Source organism: Podarcis liolepis (assembly GCF_965112155.1).
Source record: "Podarcis liolepis genome assembly, chromosome: 13".
In the NCBI taxonomy this organism is placed as follows: Eukaryota; Metazoa; Chordata; class Lepidosauria; order Squamata; family Lacertidae; genus Podarcis; species Podarcis liolepis.
Genome location: NC_139573.1, coordinates 18,826,426 through 18,848,282, shown reverse-complemented (window position 1 = coordinate 18,848,282; position 21,857 = coordinate 18,826,426). Strand labels below are relative to the sequence as shown.

The following is a 21,857-nucleotide window of genomic DNA, read 5'->3' as shown; positions in this document are numbered from 1 at the left end:
AGTCATCGGGCAGTCTTCCTTTCTAGCAAAGGATCCTTGGAAGGTTTTTGTGAACTCTCATGGAGTTTTCAGACTTCGAAATCCTCATTACTGCTTCCATAATTACACAACCACCAAGAGCCAATCAGAATACAGAGGAGAGGTCCTTCTAATTATATCAAGAGGTGAGGGACCTTTCTCAGCTGAAGAAACTCATTCCCTTCTTGGCAAACATCTGTCTCGTGGTCAGCGTTCCTATAGGATAGCTGTGACTCCAACCTTAGCAATCACAGAATCGTCGAGTTGGAAGGGACTATGAGGGTCATCTAGTCCAACCCCCTGCAAATGCAGGAATCTTTCTGCCCAACATGGGGCTTGCACCCACGACCGTGAGATTAAGAGTCTTATGCTCTACTGTGCTATTTTAAAAAATGCAAATTTATTACTATTAATCTGGAATACTGGTCATGATGCTACTTTACTTGGCTATTCATTGAAAGAGGAGTTAATAACATATGTGAACTCAGCCTACTGCTTCCAGCATGTTGTGATGCACGGATCTCTTGGGGGGGGGCATTTTTTTTGCATCGTATTAACTAATAGCTTAGAACATAAAGTTGCCACATTATTTATTTATTTATATTTCTATCCCGCCTTCACTGAAGTTGGCATATGGAGTTCCTAGGAGAGTCTCTCATCGACCACCCAAAAGCCTGCCTAGCTTTAGTGCAGTTGCCACATCACACACCTTCAGAACAAGGGCATGGGCAAAACAACAGGGAAAGAAGACAGAAGATAAACAGGGAAAAGAGAAGGCAGGTAACGTATTCAGGCAGGGGACAATTTGGATGCCTCATCTTGAATGTTGGAAGCCTCCCTTCCCTGATCTCAGCTCTCTCTGTGTGGGCTGACTATTGGTAATCAGCAGTAAGAGAAATGTACTTGGCACATGCTCAGAAGCACTCTCATCCTGATTACAGTTTTGTATGTTGTTGCATTATACTGAGTCAGTCGACTGGACCATTTAGCCCAATGCTTTGCACTTTGGCTGGCAGGGGTCCAGAGCCTCAGACATTTCCCAATACTTACTACCTGAATCTTTTAGTCTGCAATGCTATGGCCACTTCCCTGGGAGTAAGTTCCACTGAGTTTAATGGGGCTTATGTCTGAGTGGACCTCTGTAAGATCGCCTTGGCTAGCAGGAGATTCCAGAGATTGCACACGGGACATTCTGCACACACTGTTAAGTGTGCTACAACTGAGGTATGGCCCCTTCTCATCATCTGCTTCCTCCACCTACCCAAGGGGTAAAGTGGATTGAATACTGGGTCTGGGATATGGAGATCTGGTCTGACACTGCCCACCCCACCCCCCAGCCCTGTCAGCTATTCACTTTCAGAGGCTACATTTCAGTGCAGCTATATTGGAAGATCTGGTATGGAAACAGCAGATCTCTGCACCAGAAGAGGTCAGGGGAACAGCTTCCCCAGCAGATCATCATCAGATCCTGCTGATGCCTCACCTAGCAGATCAAGACCAATATGGGTGCCCCAGGTGAAGGTTAGTGGGTCATATTTTAGGTCGTCTGGGTGTGTGGTTTATTTCCTCTCTGGGGTTACATAATTGAACCAAGAATTAAAGGAAGATCCACAGAGACACGCCCCCAAGTCACCATTTTTTAAAGGCATCTGTTGTAAGAAACGAGATAACTTTGCTGCCCTTTGAAAAGTGCTGTTTAAATGAGTGTTACAGGCAACAATTCTATGTACATTGACTTGTCCCACTGGACGAAATGGGACTTATTCAAACGTTGGTATCTCCAGGTAGTGATGGGATAGACTTCTGTCTAAAATCCTGGAGAGCTGTTGCCAGTCAGTGCAAGCAATACTGAGCTCAATGGACCAATGCCTTGATTTAGCATAAGGCAGCTACCTATGTTTCTCTTTCCGAATAAATGTTTAGGGAGCAGAGAAGGAGTTGTGTTTTGGGAGGAGGCAACTATGAAGCAAGAGCAGACAGGAAGATGATACCAGAAGGGTTGGATGAAGGGAGGAGGAGCCGCTGGAAAGATTTTAGGCTACGTACTAGCACAGTCTCTTCTTGCAGAGTCAGCAGCAAAAAAATGCACAGGCTATGGCCCAACATATAAAGAAGGACTTTGTGACAAGAAAGCTTCCCAGACCTCTACCCTCACTACTTACACACTAGCGTTCTCAGTTCGACAACCCTGCACCCTGCAGATGTTCAGGAAAATGAGAAAATGGCAAATGGTCTAATAACAGAATGTAGCTCTCTCTCTGCTTCCGTCTGGAGCAGAAAGTCAGGTAGAACAGACCTTTATTTTGAACCCCCCAGAAGTCCTTTTTATTGTGTGTTCATGACGATTTGTGTTTATGATTGTATCAAGGCAGTTATACGTGGTCCTGATTTCAATTGTTTGTGCCTGTAAAAGTTTTTCTGGGCAGACATACTGCTTCATTTCCAATTCATGCATGTCCCATAACTTCCTGCTGAAGTTCTGCAACTTTTCACACCTGACAGCAACAATTCAACAACTGGGGAAGCATCGCAGAACAACCAATGAAGCTCAGTGATGTGTGGACAGTCCAGAATACACCCACCCACCAGTCTGGAGGGACCCTGTAACACAATAATCATCCCTGGTCACTGATGGGGCTGATGGGAGATCTGGTTCAACATTTCGTGGCACAAGGTTGGCTCTCTCTCAACTCTAACATGGGACCCACTTTTAATTTCTGACAGCGATTAGAATCTGAATTGAAAATGTTTGATTGAACCTATCACTGCAAAATTGAGGAAGGAAATTTGAGGGGCACAATAACTGGTAGGGCTGGAGAAGGGAATAGTTTGAAAGCTTTGAGTAAATTTGTTTTTCCTTCCTTTTTAAGTTTGCTTTGACACCTGGTTTCTGGAATTCTTTGGGGACAAAGGAGCCTAATCTACACCTAATTTTAAAAAGGAAAAGCACCGACTCTTAAATGTTCCTGGGTACCATTGTGCCATGAAATAATCCATTCCTTTCTCCTAGATGCTTGGGAATGTCCTGAGGCTTTTTACTCATTATATGAAAATACTGCATTCTGCACATGCTCAGAGGCACTCCTCCAGCCACACAGGACAAGTAGTTTTAGGAAGGAAGCCTCAGATGACACCAACACTGTTAGCAGGTATGTTGTAAATAATGAACCTTGACTTTGGAAACAGGTTCTGGGGGTTTCTATCTCAGGCAAAACACAGTTCAAATTAAGTCTTGAATCTGACGAGAAAGTTAGCAATTTTAGGGAGGTAGAATGCCTCATACCTTGAGGGAAAGGACTGGGATAAAAGGGGAGGAAGTCTCGGAGCCAGGATTTCTCTAGGTGCCATCCTGTCCCTGAGTCAGTCCCGGATAGCCCGAGGATTCGAGACGAGGTAGCTGGGTCAGTCACCTATCCCAATGGCTAAATTGTGGTTTTGAGGCTAGGAGATGAAAGTTTGTGATCGGAGACTCTGAATCTGCAGCTCTGACTCTCTTCGGGTCAGTTGCACAAGATCACAGAAAAATGCCCCCCTCCTCCTGTGTCCAGTTCTCTGAGTCAAGGCAGGGTGCCCTTTTAACACTCTCATTAAGTGGAGTCACTAGCCACTCGTCAAAAATCATTGACTCCTCTTAAAACACACGCAAACGCACAACGCCCGGGGACCACTGGTCTTCCGGACCTAGCAAAGTCGATGTGTCAGCTTGACAGAAGAACCCACAAATCACTGATTGTGTCACAGGTTGGGGGGGGGTGGGCAGACCATGTCACACTGCTGACATAACATTCGGGGGCTGATGGGATGAGGAAGGACGCCGTGTTCTCTAGGAAGAGAGAAAAAGGGTGTCAGAGAAAAAAAGAGCCAGCTTACTGGGGGTTTCTGGGAAATTTTCTGGGGCTAAGGATTAATATCCATACAGAGAGAGAGAGAGTTGCAGGTGCCTTTTCACTTCCTCTGTGCCTGGCAGAGATGAGAAGATGTGGGGAGGGAGCCAGCCAGGCTGGCTGGGAGGGGATGGGGGGAGCGGGAGAAGAGGGTCGTAATTGGGACAGACAGTGACACAAACTCCACACAAAAACTGTGCGGTCATCGCCCGGTGCGGTCCGTCTGGGAAAGCAGTATACGGTGGATGGGAAATCTTGCCTCTTCCCACAATCCTCTGCTCTAACCCACAGAGTCGTAGTCCCCTCACGAGAGAACCCAGGAGTCCTGGCTCCTTCAAAGCTCTTTTTACAATTGCATCCATGCGCACGCACTGACCCTGCTTAGACAATTAGTCTTCGTTTTTCTTCCCAAAATGTCCTGGCTTCAGCTTCTTTCCCTTGCCTCTGGTATTGGGGGGGGGGGGAGTTTGATGGATCTCCCTCCCTTTTATGTTTCCTAGCAACCCAGGGGCCTTGTTGTGAACCTGCAAGGGGGTGGGTGGTTATCGTTACAAATCTTCCTCTTCGGCAAGTGATTGGAAAGGGTCCTTTGGGGTGATGGGAGAGGCAAGGTAACCTATTACAGTGTTGGATTTGGACACAGGTTTAAATCACTGTTCACACACAGAGCATACAGTGGTACCTCGGGTTACATACACTTCAGGTTACATATGCTTCAGGTTACAGACTCCGCTAACCCAGAAATAGTGCTTCAGGTTAAGAACTTTGCTTCAGGATGAGAACAGAAATCGTGCTCTGGCGGCGCAGCAGCAGCGGGAGGCCCCATTAGCTAACGTGGTGCTTCAGGTTAAGAACAGTTTCAGGTTAATAATGGACCTCCGGAACAAATTAAGTACTTAACCTGAGGTACTACTGTACTTTGGGCCAGCCGCTGTCTCTCAGCCTAACCTACCTCACAGGATTGTTAAAACGATGAGGAGAAACCATGCTTGCCAATTTAAGTCCCTTGAAGGAAGGAAGGGTGGGATTCACAAAGAGTAATACATAAATAAGGTCCACAGATGAGGCCCAGGTGTGGGGAACACTTGGTCCTCTAGATGTTGCAGAACTACAAGTCTGGTCAGCCCCAGCAAGCAAAGTTAATGACCAGGGATGATGGGAGTTGTAGTTCAGTCCTCATATGGAAGACCATATGGAGGACCACACCTAATCTATGGGAAGGTCCCATAGATGTTACTGCCGAGTTTATGAGCCAATAGCAGTTCGAAAGAGGACATTCAGAAGACTGCAGCAGCCATGGTTGTTTATAGGCCCTCATTAACCTGCTGTGGAGCCACTTTTTGCACACAACCACTGCTGCAGCTTTCCAAGTTCTTAAAGTTCAGTGCAGAATCCAATCTGTCTCAGTGCATGGCAGAGCACCCTCCACATGGACTGCGGTCAGGTGGCTAGAATTCAGTGTAGACTCAAAATAAACCTATAAGTCAGCCCTAACCAGAGTGTGAGAATCAAAGCACTTTAGGGTTCAACACTTGGGCTCATCAAGCAGAATCCTTTCGCGAAATCCAGCCCACTGCAGCAAGCGGAAGCAGACAGGATGCACTGAACTTACGGAGCAAGGTAGATTTTGATGGCTCAAGAAAGCAAGCCAAGCAACATGCTAGGAGGAGTTGTGGGTAGAGGAGACACTCTCAGCCCAAAGTTCAGCAAATCAGAATGATGTCAGATCCTTTCACTCCCAAAATGGGGTGCTGAATGAAATTCTACCTGTGCAACAGTAAGTGTTTGCAACATCTATGAGGAACAGATAAGGTCCCCACAACCGCCGCTCCTGCTGTTGGGGCAATTTGGCAATAGTTGCTCTGGAACTAACAGCTCACTTTCCACCACGTCTTGCCTGTGAAACGCTTATCACTCAGATTTGTAGCCTCCATTCATTTTATCCCTTTGATTCAGGGAGAGTAAGTGCTTCTTAAATTCATTTATATTCGCAACAATTCTGTGAAAGCAGGTTGCTATTATTATCCCCATTGAACAGGTTAGGCAACTGAGGCTGGGAGTCAAGTAATTCTCTAAAGAGCGTCCAGAGATTTCAGGCCTGAATGTACCCTTGATCCTAGGCATCCAAGCTTCAGATACAACCTTCGATCCTTGAGGCTGGGGGGAACACAGCCCTCAGGCCACACCTGCCCTGCCCCTTTCCACCTCTATTAACCCCACACTGCCACCATGTGGCAACTCGCCCATGAGCCATTTACTCCAAGGAGAAAGCGGGTTATTATGATGATGTTTATTATATATTTTTATATCCAGCCTTTCCCCCCAGACCAGGACTCAAGGCAGTTTATACAAATTAAAACAATACAGATTAAATACAAAAAGCTGGAGATCTTCCATGGGACGAAACAAAAACTGCCATCGAACCAGACGTTAACATTACCTAGGAATATGGGTGCCCCTTTTAAAATTATATGTTGCTAAGGGCTCTGGTGCTCTGAGACGGGTTGGTATATGCAACTAACAATACATTCCCCATCTGGGCATCTCCATACTGTGAAAATCTGCATCGGTTGAATTGCCGCCTGAATCTCTGACATGTTAAAGACAGGGGAGTCCTACTAGGGGTGAGGCGGGATTCCGGGGTGTTATGTACTGAGTTGAATAGGATCCAAACTGCAGCAGTCTGATTGGTCCTAGAACAATAGGATTCAGAATGCAGCAGTCTGATTGGTCCTAGAACAATGCAGCAGTATGATTGGTTGGCAGGAACCACCCAATCCTGCTCCAGATAGAAGTGAATCCACAACCTGATTGGCTTACAGTAGAATTCCAGAATTAGCCAATCATGTGCAGCCCATTGTGTAAATAATGTATATAAAGCAGATACTGTGAGGGGACTTTCATTCATTCCTCCTCACCACTATGAGCTGAATAAAGAGCATGAAATCACTTTGCAACTCTGAGTATATTTCAGGGGGATTATAGGGAGGGATGTGTAGATGGGAGACAATTCCTGGAGGATCTTAATTCCCAGCCCAGGTTCTCCTTCATACCCAGCAGGAGGTGCTGCTAAAACATGGCTGTGGTGCCCCCAAAATGGAAGAAATGGCAGTTTCACGGGGGAGCCTGAAACCCCCTCCCCAATGGTCTCCAAAGGAAAGAGTGCCTAAATGCCAGGTCCTTGGAAGTAGCTTCGGCGCTGTGAATGGGGCCTGTGTGAGATGACAGCGTCGTAAACGCTCTCCATAACAACGCAGGGAAGCAACGGAAAACACAGGTCAGATACGACTCCGGCAGGGGAGGTGGTGGGGAAGGGCAGGTGTGCGGCAGGCAGAAAGGAGAGACCCACACATGCATGCCCCAAAGCTGTACGGGGTGGGAGGGAGACATTTCTGCCCGTTGCCCTATGTCAGGGGTCAGCAACCTTTTTCAGCCGTGGGGAAGTCCACCATCCCTCAGAACTTGTGGGGGGCCGGACTATATTTTGAAGGGGGAAAAAATGAACGAATTCCAATGCCCCACAAATAACCCAGAGATGCATTTTAAATTAAAAGCACACAGTCTACTCATGTAAAAACACCAGGCAGGCCCCACAAATAACCCAGAGATGCATTTTAAATTAAAAGCACACAGTCTACTCATGTAAAAACACCAGGCAGGCCCCACAAATAACCCAGAGATGCATTTTAAATTAAAAGCACACAGTCTACTCATGTAAAAACACCAGGCAGACCCCACAAATAACCCAGAGGTGCATTTTAAATAAAAGGACACATTCTACTCTTGTAAAAACACGCTGATTTCCAGACCATCCACGGGCTGGATTTAGAAGGCGATTGGGCCGCATCTGGCCCACGGGCCTTAGGTTGCCTACCCCTGCCTTATGCGGTCTTCCAAATGCTCAGCCAAGCCAGGTACACCTTTGCCATCCCTAGAAAAGCATCCCTGTTCATGACACTTTCGTAAAACAAATTACCCCTGCCTGCCCCAGGAATGCTGAAGTTTTTTTTCTGTACCAAAATGGACAGTGTCTTACCTCACAGAGTTACACGCCATTGTGCAAAAGTATCGGGTTTCAGCTGGATTTCCCAGTGCCTGAAGGCAAGGTGGTTCTCCATCCTACTTGAAATCTTGCTTACAAGTCCAGCTCAAAGGTACCTTAGGCCCCTAGGAAGAAAATGCATCCCCTTTCACACATGGTCAGGAAATGAGGGGTGCCGACTGAGGCCGTGCACTTAAAACAAACACAACCCTTTTAGGTTCCTTCAAAATTTGAAGAGTCTGGTTGGAATTTCACGTGGCATGAGATCTGGCAGAAATCTAGAGATGTGCAGGACCCCAAATCAAACGCACAAAAATCCCGGTTTGATCTTATCAAGGCTTTCCTCAGAATTCCTCAGAGCTTTTCCTGAGGTGTTCACTAGAGGCAAAAAAATTGTGGCCACTCTATATGGGATGCCCTCTTTCCTGCGCCAGCAGGGATTATATCCACACTTAACTTTTGCCCCAGTTCTTCAAATGCCTGCGCTATAACACTCCATGTCCAAGTGGGGGGGGGTTGTTGTTTTTATTTTTGCCCTGAGTTTTCCCTGCGAAAACCTGCTCTTTAAAGCTAAATCTGATTCAATTTTCTACGTTCATAGAATCAAAGAATCATAGAGTTGGAAGGGACCCCGAGGGTCATCTAGTCCAACCCCCTGCAATGCAGGGATCTCAGCTAAAGCATCCATGACAGATGGCCGTCCAACCTCTGCTTAAAAACTCCTCCTCCAAGGAAGGAGAGTCCGCCACCTTTCGTGAGAGTCTGTTCCAGCTCTTACTGTCAGAAAGTTCTTCCTGATGTTTAGTCAAAATTTCCTTTCTTGTAACTTGAATCCACTAGTTTGGGCCCTAGCCTCCAGAGCAGGAAGAAACAAGTTTGCTCCATCTTCCATGTGACAGCCCTTGGCATATCTGAAGATGGCTATCACATCTCTTCTCAAGTCTACTCTTTACTCTACTCTAAAGATGCCCAGCTTCCTCAATCATTCCTCATAAGGCCTGCTTTCCAGAACCTTTATCATCTTGGTTGCCCTCCTCTGCACACCTTCCAGCTTGTCAATATCCTTCTTAAATTGTGGTGCCTAGAACTGGACACAGTACCCCAGGTATTGTCTAACAGAATAGAGTGGTACTATTACTTCATTTGATTGGGACACTATACTTCTTCTGATGCAGCCTGGAATAGCATTAGGGGTTTTTTGCTGCTACGTCACACTGTTGACTCATGTTAAGCTTGTGGTCCACCAAGACCCCTAGATCCTTTTCATATCTACTACTGGCAAGCCAGGTGTTCCCCATCTTCTATTGGTGCAGCTGGTTCTTCCTGCCTAAGTGTAGGGCCTTATGTTTTCCCCTATTGAAATTCATTTTGTTAGTTTTGGCCCAGTTCTGCAACCTGCTGTTGTCATATTGAATTCCAATTCCATCTTCAGTGGCACCCCTCCCGTTTGGTGCCATCTGCAAATTTGATAAGCATCCCCTCAATTCCTTCATCCAATTCGTTTATAAAGACATTGAACAACAATGGACCCAGCACAGAACTTGTCACTTTTTTCTAGGATGACGAGGAACCATTAGAGAGTACTCTTTGGGTTCAGTCAGTCAACCAGCTACAAATCCACTGAATAGTTACCTCATCTAACTCACATGTTATTGATCCATCTGAACGCCACTTGTTGCTAAGAGAAGTTGGACGCAAACAGCTTGGAGGTCGCATACTGTAGCTAGTTAACATGCCAGAGTCTCAATTCAAGTGAGGCCACACAGACACATTTATTCTAGAACCTTCCAGAGGGACTACAAGAGCCACCACAGTGTAGGCCCTGCTCCTTACACTGATCAATGACTCTTAAGTGAGGGATTTTAATGGACAGGGGGCCACAGACCCAGAGAAAACCAGGACAGATTTTGCAAGCAAAGAAAAGCCATGAAGACTTTCAGTCTTCAGTGGCAGCATGCTCACTACAGTGGCCAGAATCCAAATTCCTTGGCCTAGAAAGCTCACTGGGTAGCTTCGCTATCACTTTCCCATGAGTAAAAATGTGAGCTAAGTGAGATGTCTCAAGGGCTGACACAAGGACATGTAAGCACTTTGTTTTAAAGGACAGCCACAGAAATAATTTTTAGCAGCCTACCTTCATTCAATGCCTTGCTACAGTCTAGTGGGGATCAGAGGACCACTTCCTGAGTTTTTCTGAAAGCAGCCTCAGGAGTCTGGAAATAAGGCTGGAGGGGTTGTGGGAAAAGGTGATGAGGTGCTTACAAACAAATTTTTAAGAAAAATTGCCCTCCAAAAGCTGTTTTTTGTTTTTGTTTTATTGCCCAGCAAGGGTAGAGATTATACGGAAGCAAAACAAACAAACAAAACAACTGAGGGTGTTTGTGTGGGATTTTAATAGCTTCCCTTCCCACCTACCATTTCTCTGCTCCTGAAAACAGCCTCCTAAGGCTGCTTTTCAAAAACATAAAGAAAAAGTTACACACAGCTACATATAACAGCTAGCACAGTCCAGAGACCTGAGGCTTAAAACACTGGCTGACAGAAGGTATATGGAATTGTATACTGTATGCTCAAATCTCCCAAGCCTGGAGCTGGAAGACACACATTCCAAATCTGGAGGTATGCTGTCAGGTATTTGACCTTGACCTGGCTCTGACAGCAGGATCAAAACCCATAATAAGTTGCTTCCTGTGGGTACCAGTTTTGTGGAGAACTGGGGGCTGAGCAATCAGCTGCTCCTATATCTCCCATTTCAGACCGACCGACCATTTCGCCAATACTGGGGATGGAGGAAGGTGAGTTGCCAGAGTGATATAACCTTGCTATCAACTTCTCAACCAACTTCGAGACCAGGGAAGGAGGAAGTTTCATGAGGGAAAGAACAACAAAACCTTGGGGGAAATGGAGTCTAGGTTTCTTTCCATGTGCCTTTTAGATGGCATTGAATGGAAGCTCCCGTTCTCCTTCGTCATCGCATAACAAACACAGCCTCCTGCAAGGAAGCCGAGACCAGGAATTGGTGCAATCTGGGCTTTTCAAGGGGCTGTCCCAAACCCGGCTCTGAGAAATGTCAGTGAATCAGTGAGAATGACCAAGTGCTTCGCTGCAGTTTACAAACAAACAGTTTGGAAATCCTGAACCTCGGCCAAGGAATGAAAATCCCAGCTCACGTCAACGCTGCACAGTAAACGGAAGTATCGTCTGAGTTCGCAGTGACCACAAGGTGCAGAGCTAATGAGTGTTCATTGCTCGCTTCCCCTAAGTGCCCTCTGATGGGAACGGAGGCTGGGATTTCTGGCCCTTGTCAACATTCCTAACTTTTGCTCCTTCCAGCACCCCTGCTGGGCTGAAGTGTCAGATTAACAGTCTTTTTGGACCAACTTTTGGGGTAAAGTTCAGCTGGGAAGCTTCTTTGGCGAAGACAGCCTCTTAGAATCATTCTTTCATATATTTATTTTTAAAATGATTACAGTGGTACCTCAGGTTACATACGCTTCAGGTTACAGACTCCGCTAACCCAGAAATAGTACCTCGGATTAAGATCTTTGCTTCAGGATGAGAACAGAAATCGTGCTCTGGCGGCGCGGCAGCAGCAGGAGTCCCCATTAGCTAAAGTGGTGCTTCAGGTTAAGAACAGTTTCAGGTTAAGAACAGACCTCCAGAACGAATTAAGTACTTAACCCGAGGTACCACTGTATATACAACTCTGTATCCTGTTCAGTGTACAACCAATGTATACAGTCAGTGCTATTTTTCTAGAATAAGAGGTGCTGGAACTCACCATGAACGCTTCCCTCTTTCTCTTACTAAGAATGGCAATGGCACCCACCTGAGAGGTGCCAGAACTGAGTTCCGGTGAGTTCCCCTTGCTAGTTCTCTCTTCCCATCTTCTTGCCTCATGCTTATGTCTAATTCCCTTTTCCTGTGTCCACCCGGCAGCAGCAGCATGCATTTGCTCAGGGAAGCAGCAGGGATAGCAACATAGAGTGGTACCTTGGGTTAAGAACTTAATTCGTTCTGGAGGTCCGTTCTTAACCTGAAACTGTTCTTAACCTGAGGTACCACTTTAGCTAATGGGGCCTCCCGCTGCCACCACGAGATTTCTGTTCTCATCCTGAAGCAAAGTTCTCAACCTGAGGTACTATTTCTGGGTTAGCAGAATCTGTAACCTGAAGCGCCTGTAACCTGAAGTGTCTGTAACCTGAGTTACCACTGTACTTTATTTGAAAACTTACCTTTGGAGCTGTGCAGAAGCACAGGTGAGCACTGGGAAGTAACATCCACATATATATTAAATATGGCGATCATTAACATAACTGTTCAGTCAATGGGAATAAAATTTTATTTATTTGTTTATTTATTAATAAAAATTATTGTTCTTTTTTTTTAACGAAGGAAACTCAAAGTGATTTATAATGCAGTATATAAACAAGTGCAAACATTAAAACCAGCATAAAATAAAGGAAAAAAAGAATATAATGGACAATCCTATTTTTAAAAGACAGGATTTTAACATCCCACCCACCCAAGGAGGCCACAGGTAATTAAAAGCCAAAGGCCTAGTGAAAATGAAATATTTTTGCCTCACGCCTAAAGCTATGGAACGATGCTGCCAGGTGAGTCTTCCTTGGGAGAGCGTTCCACAAGTGGGGAGTCACCATTGAAAACTGAGGATAAAACATCCTTCTCACACAACCATTGTATGGTCAAAGATGGGAAGGAGCAGGAAGATGTGGAAAAGGGGAGACCAAATCAATTTTGCAGGATCAAAGCCACTTCGGCAATCCAGTAAGAATAGCGGAAGTAAAAAAAAAAGCCGGAATAAAACTAGTCTGGGAAATCCTGGCATGAAGGATCGGAAGTAGCACCATCAACACAAGTGTTGGGGTGTCATGTGTATTGTGAAGAGGTGAGGTGTAATAACACAAATAATTTTTAAAAAGCCTGATGTGGAACCCCTCTTCGTCCGGCAGAGAAAAGATTGCAACATCAGCACCAGGTGAGCCACTTTAGGGAAGGCATTCCATAACTGGGGCACGACTGCTGAGGAAGTCCTCTCCCTTGTGAGTGAAGAGCCTACCTCTGACACAAGGAGGCTGTCAGAGAAGAGCCTGAGCAGAAAAACCTAACAAACAGGGAGGGTTATCAGAGGAGCCTCATACAATTCTTATGGATTTTCCTTTGAGGAGCTCAGTGGGGGTTAACTCCTTGCTACCTACCAATGCAAAGTCTTGCCTGCTGGTCTCAAAGGTTTGTGGGAGCTTTTGGTTTACACAGAACAATCACAAGTAGCTCTGGGTAGATTTTGGAGGCAAGAAGGTTATAGAGCTGAATACTCTCCTTCTTCACACTTTTTGGGGCCAGGAAGTCAGTATTGGCACTGGGCTCAAATGCACCAAAAAAGTCTCTTTTTGGGGGCGGGGGGCAAAAAGGAAGCCAAAGTGGAGGACTGAAGAATACAGTCTTACAAAAGCAGGCACACAGGTCCTTGCTCTCTCATGTCTTGCCAAACACACACACACACACAGAGGGAGGGAGGGAGGGACAGCTTTCTCAGGTAGACAGTTTCTGTCTGTCCATTGGAAGGCTTGTCTGTCCAGCCCTCCAGCCGGGCGGGCCCCAGACGTACAGTTTCCCCCAGTGTGACTCAGGCATAAACACAGCCCCAGGCCAAGGTGTGTGTGCTGTGAGGTGGCGTGAGGGGGTGTGTAAGTGTGTGTGCAATCGGAACTTTACCATCAGCTCAACGGAGCGAGTGGCGCGTTCCGTATGTGTGTGTGTGAGAGAGAGAGACAAACGTTTAAACTGATGTCTCATATGCTCCCCTGTTTTTCTTGGTTGGGGGGTAGAGGAGGCACTATGAACCATCTTCTGGCCTGTAGTAATTTTAGCCTGCATGTCCTAATGGGCATTGGGGGGGGGGAGTTGGTCTCACTCCCCTCAAGTGGTCTGTCTGTCTGTCTATCTCTTATGATGTTTCTGAAGAAGGCACCTTGGAATTTTATTGCAACAATATCTCTTCCTCCCCCACCCCATACAAGTAAAATAAATTCTATTTAAGAATTGGCCATATATGGAGCCAGACTTCCTGGCTAGGTCCTTTCATTCCCAATGTGGAAATGCAGGCCTTACAAGGTCTCCAAAAATCCCCCAAGGGGAACAGAATCCAGAGAAGTACCCCCAGATACTTCAATGGCTACTCTGAAAGGTCTAATGAGAATTAACCTTCCTGAAGCATCTTTTGCCGATTTCCCATGTTCTGGTTGCTCCCAGTTCAGCCATATAAGTGGCAAGCTTGGTGCCTTATAAAACCTATTACAGATCAGGTTTTTCTCCATCTTGGATAAGTTGTCTGACTTCCAAATCATGTTCAAAATAAAGGATGCCACCAGTGCAAGAGGTTAGCAGAAACCCGGGTTGCTGAATTGCACCACTTCAGCATGTAATATCTAAGCAGTCCTTTATTGCTAGTATTTGGGAAATGTGATTTGTGTGTATATAACTCAGGGTCCCTCCGGACATCCTTTTTATCGTGCATCTGTGCATCAGGGTGGTCATAAGCCTGCAAAATACTGTTTGGGCCTGCTAAAGTTTTGGGGTTGATGTGCTGCTTCATTTTCAATCACCTATAACTTCCTGCTGAACTCCTGTGACTTTTTATACTGCAAATATTGTGGATTGTTGCTTTCTGCCCCACTTCCATTGTGCTATAGAACAAGAGTGGCAAAAATGCAATAACATTGGGGAAGCATTGCAGAACGAGTAAAGCAGATTGATGTGCGGACAATCCAGTATCAATTCACCATTAATGCACTATTATAGTGTCAGTGACAATAAAAATATTTAGCAAAAAAGTGGGTGGGAATTACATGTTGCAAAAAACAACAACAACCCACCAGTTTGGAGGGGCCCTCAGAGCTCTAATATGAGAAGTAGTGGTGCAATTAGGCAATTTTAGACTCTGGGTGGAATGGTCTTATTTGGGGAGTGCTCTTTAAAATGTGGGGACGCGGGTGGCGCTGTGGGTTAAACCGCAGAGCCTAGGACTTGCCGATCGGAAGGTCAGCAATTCGAATCCCCGTGACGGGGTGAGCTCCCGTTGCTCGGTCCCTGCTCCTGCCAACCTAGCAGTTCGAAAGCACGTCAAAGTGCAAGTAGATAAATAGGTACCGCTCCAGTGGGAAGGTAAACGGCATTTCCGTGTGCTGCTCTGGTTCACCAGAAGTGACTTAGTCATGCTGGCCACATGACCCGGAAGCTTTATTGGCCAGCTCCCTCAGCCAATAAAGCGAGATGAGCGCTGCAACCCCCGAGTCGGCCACAACTGGACCTAATGGTCAGGGGTCCCTTTACCTTTACCTTTAAAATGTAATACTCATGGTTTTACTTACTTTAAAATGTAGTAACCAAGCTTCGCTGCATTTAAGGGCTCTCCTGTTCATTCTGCTGTGGGGCCTGTCCAGGGAACTGCTGTTGAGAAGATGATAGGCTGATAGGAGGAAAGGAGAAAAGGAATCTGGTGAGAAATCAGAATGTAGTCTTGTTATTCAAACACAGTTCAAGACTGGACCTTGAATCTGCTGCAAGCAAGTATGGAGGGCTGTTGTAAGCCCTCCGCCACCAGTTCCCTTGTACCTTGGGCAGGTGTCCTTGATTTGGTGTGTCACAGCGGAGAGTAAAAGCTGGATGAAAGCCATTTGATCTAGAAGTTGTGGGCACAATGCCTGGCATTCGGGGAAGGGATGTATCTCATATCATAATACGTCCCTGCCGGGTGAGACCAAAGGCCTATCTAGTCCAACATTCTGCTCTCACGGTGGTCAACCACATGCCTGTGGGAAGCTCACAAACAGCACATGAGCACAAGAGTACACTTTCATTCATGATTCCCAGCATTTGGTATTCAGAAGCATATGGCCTCTGATTCTGGAAGCAATACACAGCCATTGTGACTAATCTCATTTTAAAGCCAGCTAAATTGGCAGCCATCGCAACATCTTGTGGGGACAGTTCTATAGTTTAATTACATGTACACATAAGCACTTATTTTCGTCTGTCCTACTCGGGTTAAATTGGATGGCTCCGGGTTCTAGCATCACGAGAGTGGGAGAAAAACCTGTCTCTCAACTATCCGCTTTCTCCAGGCATAGTTTTATAAACTTTGCTCCCCTTTATTTGCTCTTCCCCACGTAAAAGCCCCAAATACCATTACCCATTTGCGTGCATTGGGGCAGGGATACTCAAGATGATCAGAGGCAAACATCCGTATCACTTCACATTCCAAAAGTGTGCTGTCATTTAAATAATTTCTAAAATAACTTGAGGTGAGAAAAGTGAGTCTCAGTTCCACCCTCGTAACAACCTTATAACCAAAGTTATGCTCAGTGCATTTTTCTGGGGGCACTCAAGGGTACATAGTACCAGCATCTCTCCCCCCCCCCCCCATGTTAAAAGTGTGGCACTGACTGTAACAACATGGTGAATACCAGCACCTTTTTTTTCCTTTTAAAAAAGAGCACTGGTTATGCTTATTCTCTAATTATGCACAAATGCAAGCAAGGCACAGAACTGAAACAGAATTCAGCTCCCCAAGAACCCCAGCTTCCCTTTTTAAAATGTTTCTATCCCTCTTGAGGGCAAAGCTAGACTTGAAACTGTGTTGGCAATGCCTTGTGTCATCACGGGTCACCTTGCAATTTTCTTAGGCGCTCGTTGGGTTGAGAACACTCTGTGCATGGAAGACATATAACAGCAAAACCCGGGATGGAATGTCAAGGAGCAGGGTTGGTGCCAAGGAAAACACAAGCCGGATGGGCAAATATTTGGCCATGAGGTGATGGGGGAAACCTTCTCTCCGCCTTTGGCTTGACGCCCATGGGGGCTTTTCCAATGGCACACCAACTCGGTGGAGTGACTGTCAGAGCAGGGTGCCCAGATTAAGCAACTTGGAATGGATCCAGCCCCCTGTGCGAGGGAAGGAGACCCGGCAGAGGTCATATACATGTTCTTGCCCGCACACAGGTTAGGCAAATTTTTCAGGCCTTTGACGCTTTGCAAAGAGTCACATGTACCATCTGCCTGAATCATTCGCAAAAACAGTGCACTGCTTGTGGCAAAAAGGTTCCTGTTGACTATTTGGTATGCAGTGTGGGCCATACATAAGGGGAGATATGTGGACATATATGCAACCAGGCCAATGTAGGATTTATCACTATTAACCCCTAACATTATAACCACAAAGCCCCCAATTATGTAACCAGAATGAATTATGAAAATGATTTCATTCATTGAGATTAAAAACCCACTTTGTCCTACAGATGTTGTCCAACGTCTTTAAAACATTTCCTCCTATTACCTTGCTCCCTACATTTAGAAATGGAAATATTTATTTATTTTTATTTAGTCAATCCTATAAATATATCTCAAAAGGGTTTAAAATGAGGAATCAAAGAGTCTGCCCCCCCAGAAAACCTGTTAATTATGCACCCATTATTATTTGTGCTGATTATTGTATTGGGGTAGTAATACACAAGCCCACTTCCAGCAGCGTTCACACGTACAAACATTTCTGCGGCAGACACACTGCTTCATTTCCAATCAGCACATGTCCTGCAACTTCCAGCTGAAATCATGTGACCTTTCTTCCAAGAAATGCTTTTGTTTACTTTTGATTTGGCATCACTTTTCTTGTGCTATAGTGCAAAAGTGCCCCTTAAGAGGGCAGTAATGCAAAACACTGGAGAAGCATCACAGAACAATTAATAAAGCATAAAGATGTGTAAAAAGGTAAAGGTAAAGGTACCCCTGGCCGTTAGGTCCAGTCACAGATGACTCTGCGGTTGGGGCGCTCATCTCGCTCTATAGGCCGAGGGAGCTGGCATCGGTCCGCAGACAGCTTCTGGGTCATGTGGCTAGCATGACTAAGCCGCTTCTGGCGAACCAGAGCAGCACACGGAAACGCCGTTTACCTTCCTGCCGGAGCGGTACCTATTTATCTACTTGCACTTTGATGTGCTTTCGAACTGCTAGGTTGGCAGGAGCAGGGACTGAGCAACGGGAGCTCACCCCGTCACGGGGATTCAAACCGCCGACCTTCTGATCGGCAAGTCCTAGGTTCTGTGGTTTAACCCACAGTGCCACCCGCATCCCATTAAAGATGTGTAGTACTGTATAAATCCGCAACTAATATAATATTATGGGTTCTGTAACATGGTGCAGAATACCCCTGCAAACACTTCCGCCCTGCCTGCCCCCCCCCCCCCCGGTCTGGAGGGGCTCTCTGTAATAACAAAGAGTCAAAAACATACAGCAAAACAACACACCTATACAGATAATATGAACAACATGCAAATAAATTCTTCAAACAATCAGACTGCAGAATATTAAAAATAATAAGCAGTACAATTCAGAAACCAACAGCTGGGGAATGCCCAGACAATGAAGGATACTTTCAGCAAACATCTAGAATGTACTCAGACCTGCAAAATGGTTATACTGCTCAGAATGCACGTACCTGGGGGCTGGTTTGCAGCACGTAAATGGGACAAGAATTGGGGTGCGCAAACCCGGATGTGCCCTTACTTTGCGCAAGGAGAAGTGGAAGGCCACACAAAATCAGGACAGGGATCAGGTGGCTGGCTATTAGTGTGCCAGGTACATGGAAACCCCAGAGAATATTCACACATTGAACCTTCAGGCCTATGCTTAAGCTGTTCTAAGGATACCCCTAATGTATTGATGTGATACTAGGGACTCAGCTACACTGGCAAAGAAAAAGCGCTTTATAAGCGTTGTTGATGCATCCTGTGTCACCAGATGGCGCTGTGAAGTTCCATTTTTGCCAACCCGATTTCTCATACAAAGTTTAAAATGCGTTTAAATGAAACACTTCTTTGGTGTGTCTAGATCCAGCCTAGCTTGCAAACACTGACGTCCTACAGGTATATTTGTCAGAATCTGCTAGAATCAGCTGCAGGTCCCTGTTGGGTATGTCTGGATAAACTACGTCTGCCCCCAGAAATCCTTGTAAGAAATATTTAAACATCAGTTGCCTTAACTGCCAGTCATTAATTCAGTTTCATTTATTAGAAATTCTACAACTCTCTATGCCTTTTCATATAACAGGAAAATAAAAGAGAACTGTAAAACGAAATACAATTAAGTGAGACATAAAGCAATTCTAAGTGGATATAATATATCACCAGCTACCAGGGCTTCCTCAATTACATATAGCCACTTGCTAAAATGCAAAATGGATTTAGCATGCTTAACAGGTTCTTAAAACCGATGGGATTAAAAAACGGAACTGTTTCTTCAGAAATACACAATTAAAAAATGCTAGGAAGCCATAAACCATCTGATATGCAGATACAAAATTAAAATAAAAGCATACCACAGACACGTGAGGTAAAATGTGTTACTCTGCAAATCACCATGGCACACTATGAAATAAATAATAATGATTAAAACTGCAAATAATTGATGCTATTTTGATTTGTCAGCCAATTTGCTATCTGTTCCAGAAACTGGCTCCCAACTCACATTCTTTGCCCTTTCCTGTCTATGATACAGAGCTTGTAGGACAAATGTTACTACTGGTTTCAACACTTTATAAGAATGGGTGGCTAGAAGGAATTTTATACTCTGAGGTAAAAGATAATGAGTCTTTTCCTATCAGCAGGGGTTCCAACCGCTGCAGTCTTAAAAGCTACCAAAAGGAATAATAAAACAAGCAATGGAGAAAGAAAACCTTTCATGTTTCCAAAGTTACACGGTCAGAATTGACTAAGGTCTTGTCCACATTATGGTGGTAAAACCTGGGTCTGAAGAGGACAACTGCAAACCGCAGGTGGGGGTGGCTTTATAGGACGGACAACTCCTCCATTAAAAAGAAATAAACAAATCTTAACCTCACATATTGGAGATGGCTAGCCCAGAACCCCTTTTCCATGACATGTTTGATTTCCATGGAGATTGAATGCTTTTCCGTACAAAATAAATTCAGTCACGTCAGCTTTCACCTAAAGGGTTGAAACGCATTTGTTCTTAACATTCGTCATACTAGTTAGTGGATAAAGCATTTGATTGGCTATAATACTACATTTATTATTGTATTAAAACAATTACCACCATTATTTTATTGTATCTCAATTTGATATTTCTTATGTATTGTGGCATTAGTAAAGTTTGTATAGCCATCTCTTTACAATATTTTAGAAGCAGTAAGTTCCAATTTTTATTCCCACCCACCTTTTTTATTTTTAATCATCTGCTTTTGGAGGCTGGGGCCCTACACCTCTTGCTGTGGAGCTGGTATGAAATACTACAGCCCAACACAGGCTTACCTCCTCTGTGAGAGCCAAAACTAAAAAGCAGCAATGTTCTCCATCTTCTTCTTCCATGGCCATTATAATTATTATTTAAACTTATATCCCACCCTTCCTCCCCAAGGAGCCCAGGGCAGCAAACTATAACACTGACACAATTAAAGCATCTCAAAACAATTCCTATGCAGATGCAAACTTTGAACAACAACATAAACTTAGCACAGGATGCTTCATCTCAGCAATCCTCTTGGCAGGTTAGACCTTATGGATAAGGTGGGTTATAAATCTAGCCTGTACAGGACTAAGCTGGGTCCAGACGCAGGTTAGTAATACTTAGTTCCCCCTGAAATCAATGGGACATAAATCATGCCTAACTTGTCCCACTGATTTTAATAGAAGTGCAATTAGAGTTGTGCCAACTAAGTTATACTCAAAGCAGACCCACTGAAACTAATGGACCTAAGTTAGTCGCATCTATTAACTTCAATGGATCGACTCTGGATATGATTAACAACAGCTACAACCTTCAGTCTGCATCCAACCTTTTCTTGTTGCCTGTGGGAAGCTATGAGCTTCAACATGAGCCTGGCTATGTGTGAGTTCTTGTATACGTAACTGTGCATTCAGTTGTCTGCTGAAATGCAAAGAGCAGTACAGGATTATGTTTCATGCAAGTTGGGTTGGTTTGTGGATTAAAGTAATTTTGTGTATGCTTTCCTTCATGAGGTTTGGTTGGCTGCGCATTCTTGTTTTCATTGGTAGAAATATGGGAGTGGGTAACCGTGGAACTGGAATTTATGAATCTGTATATTCTTCTGTGTGGGGATGCGTGTGGTTCTTTGCTTTGCTGCCTCTGTGTGTGTGTGTGTGTGTGGTTGTGGTTTTTTCCTCCTCAGGCAGAACTTTCACATGCCATGAATGTATGTATAAAGGCGTAACGGGGTCAGTTAGTGGATCTGTGCATATGTGTGTGGTACTTTGCTTCTGTCTTCGCGTATGCATAATTATGAATGTTTGCAGGTATGTGCTTTTGGCTAGCCTGCATGCACCCATCTGCATGGTAGCAGAAGCACCCAACTGCCACAGCATGTAGATAGATAAGTGTGCAATTGCATCATTCTGTGTGTCTTTCATGGCTGTGTGGGTTCCTCGCTCCCTTTGCCATGCCTGAAAAACTCTGAATTCCTTGGTGTGTAGCTGTGCATTTTCTACGACGAAGTATATGTGTGGTTCTTCCCTTCACTCTCTGTGGATGTGTACATGGAAATGGAAAGTGTGTATTTTCCCATATGAGGGACGTGGATACCATAACTCCGCGTAAGCACATTTCTATTATTCATCACAAATATGTTCAAATATATAAAAGGATGTCATATAGAGGAGGGAGAAAGGTTGTTTTCTGCTGCTCCAGAGAAGCGGACACAGAGCAATGGATCCAAACTACAAGAAAGAAGATTCCACCTAAACATTAGGAAGAACTTCCTGACAGTAAGAGCTGTTCGACAGTGGAATTTGCTGCCAAGGAGTGTGGTGGAGTCTCCTTCTTTGGAGGTCTTTAAGCAGAGGCTTGACAACCATATGTCAGGA

The 21,857-nt window shown here is 45.0% G+C and overlaps 1 protein-coding gene and 1 long non-coding RNA gene across 6 annotated transcripts in view; one reads left to right on the top strand and one right to left on the bottom strand.

Moving 5' to 3' along the window:
- IL11 (interleukin 11) overlaps nucleotides 1-21,857 on the bottom strand; it is a 70,425-nt gene that overhangs the window by 27,686 nt on the left and 20,882 nt on the right. For 3 of the 5 annotated variants that reach the window (XM_083472999.1, XM_083473003.1, XM_083473002.1), the window contains exon 2: nucleotides 15,336-15,433. The gene's annotated coding sequence lies outside the window, so the exon portion shown is untranslated. Of the gene's footprint in view, nucleotides 1-7,938; nucleotides 8,265-15,335; nucleotides 15,461-21,857 lie in introns of those variants that run through there. The other 2 variants (XM_083473000.1, XM_083473001.1) reach the window with 2 other exon arrangements.
- Nucleotides 5,117-12,253, top strand: LOC310692299. Its single transcript, XR_014518715.1, has 3 exons — nucleotides 5,117-5,679; nucleotides 6,960-7,179; nucleotides 10,701-12,253. It is a non-coding gene; the product is annotated as an uncharacterized lncRNA (long non-coding RNA).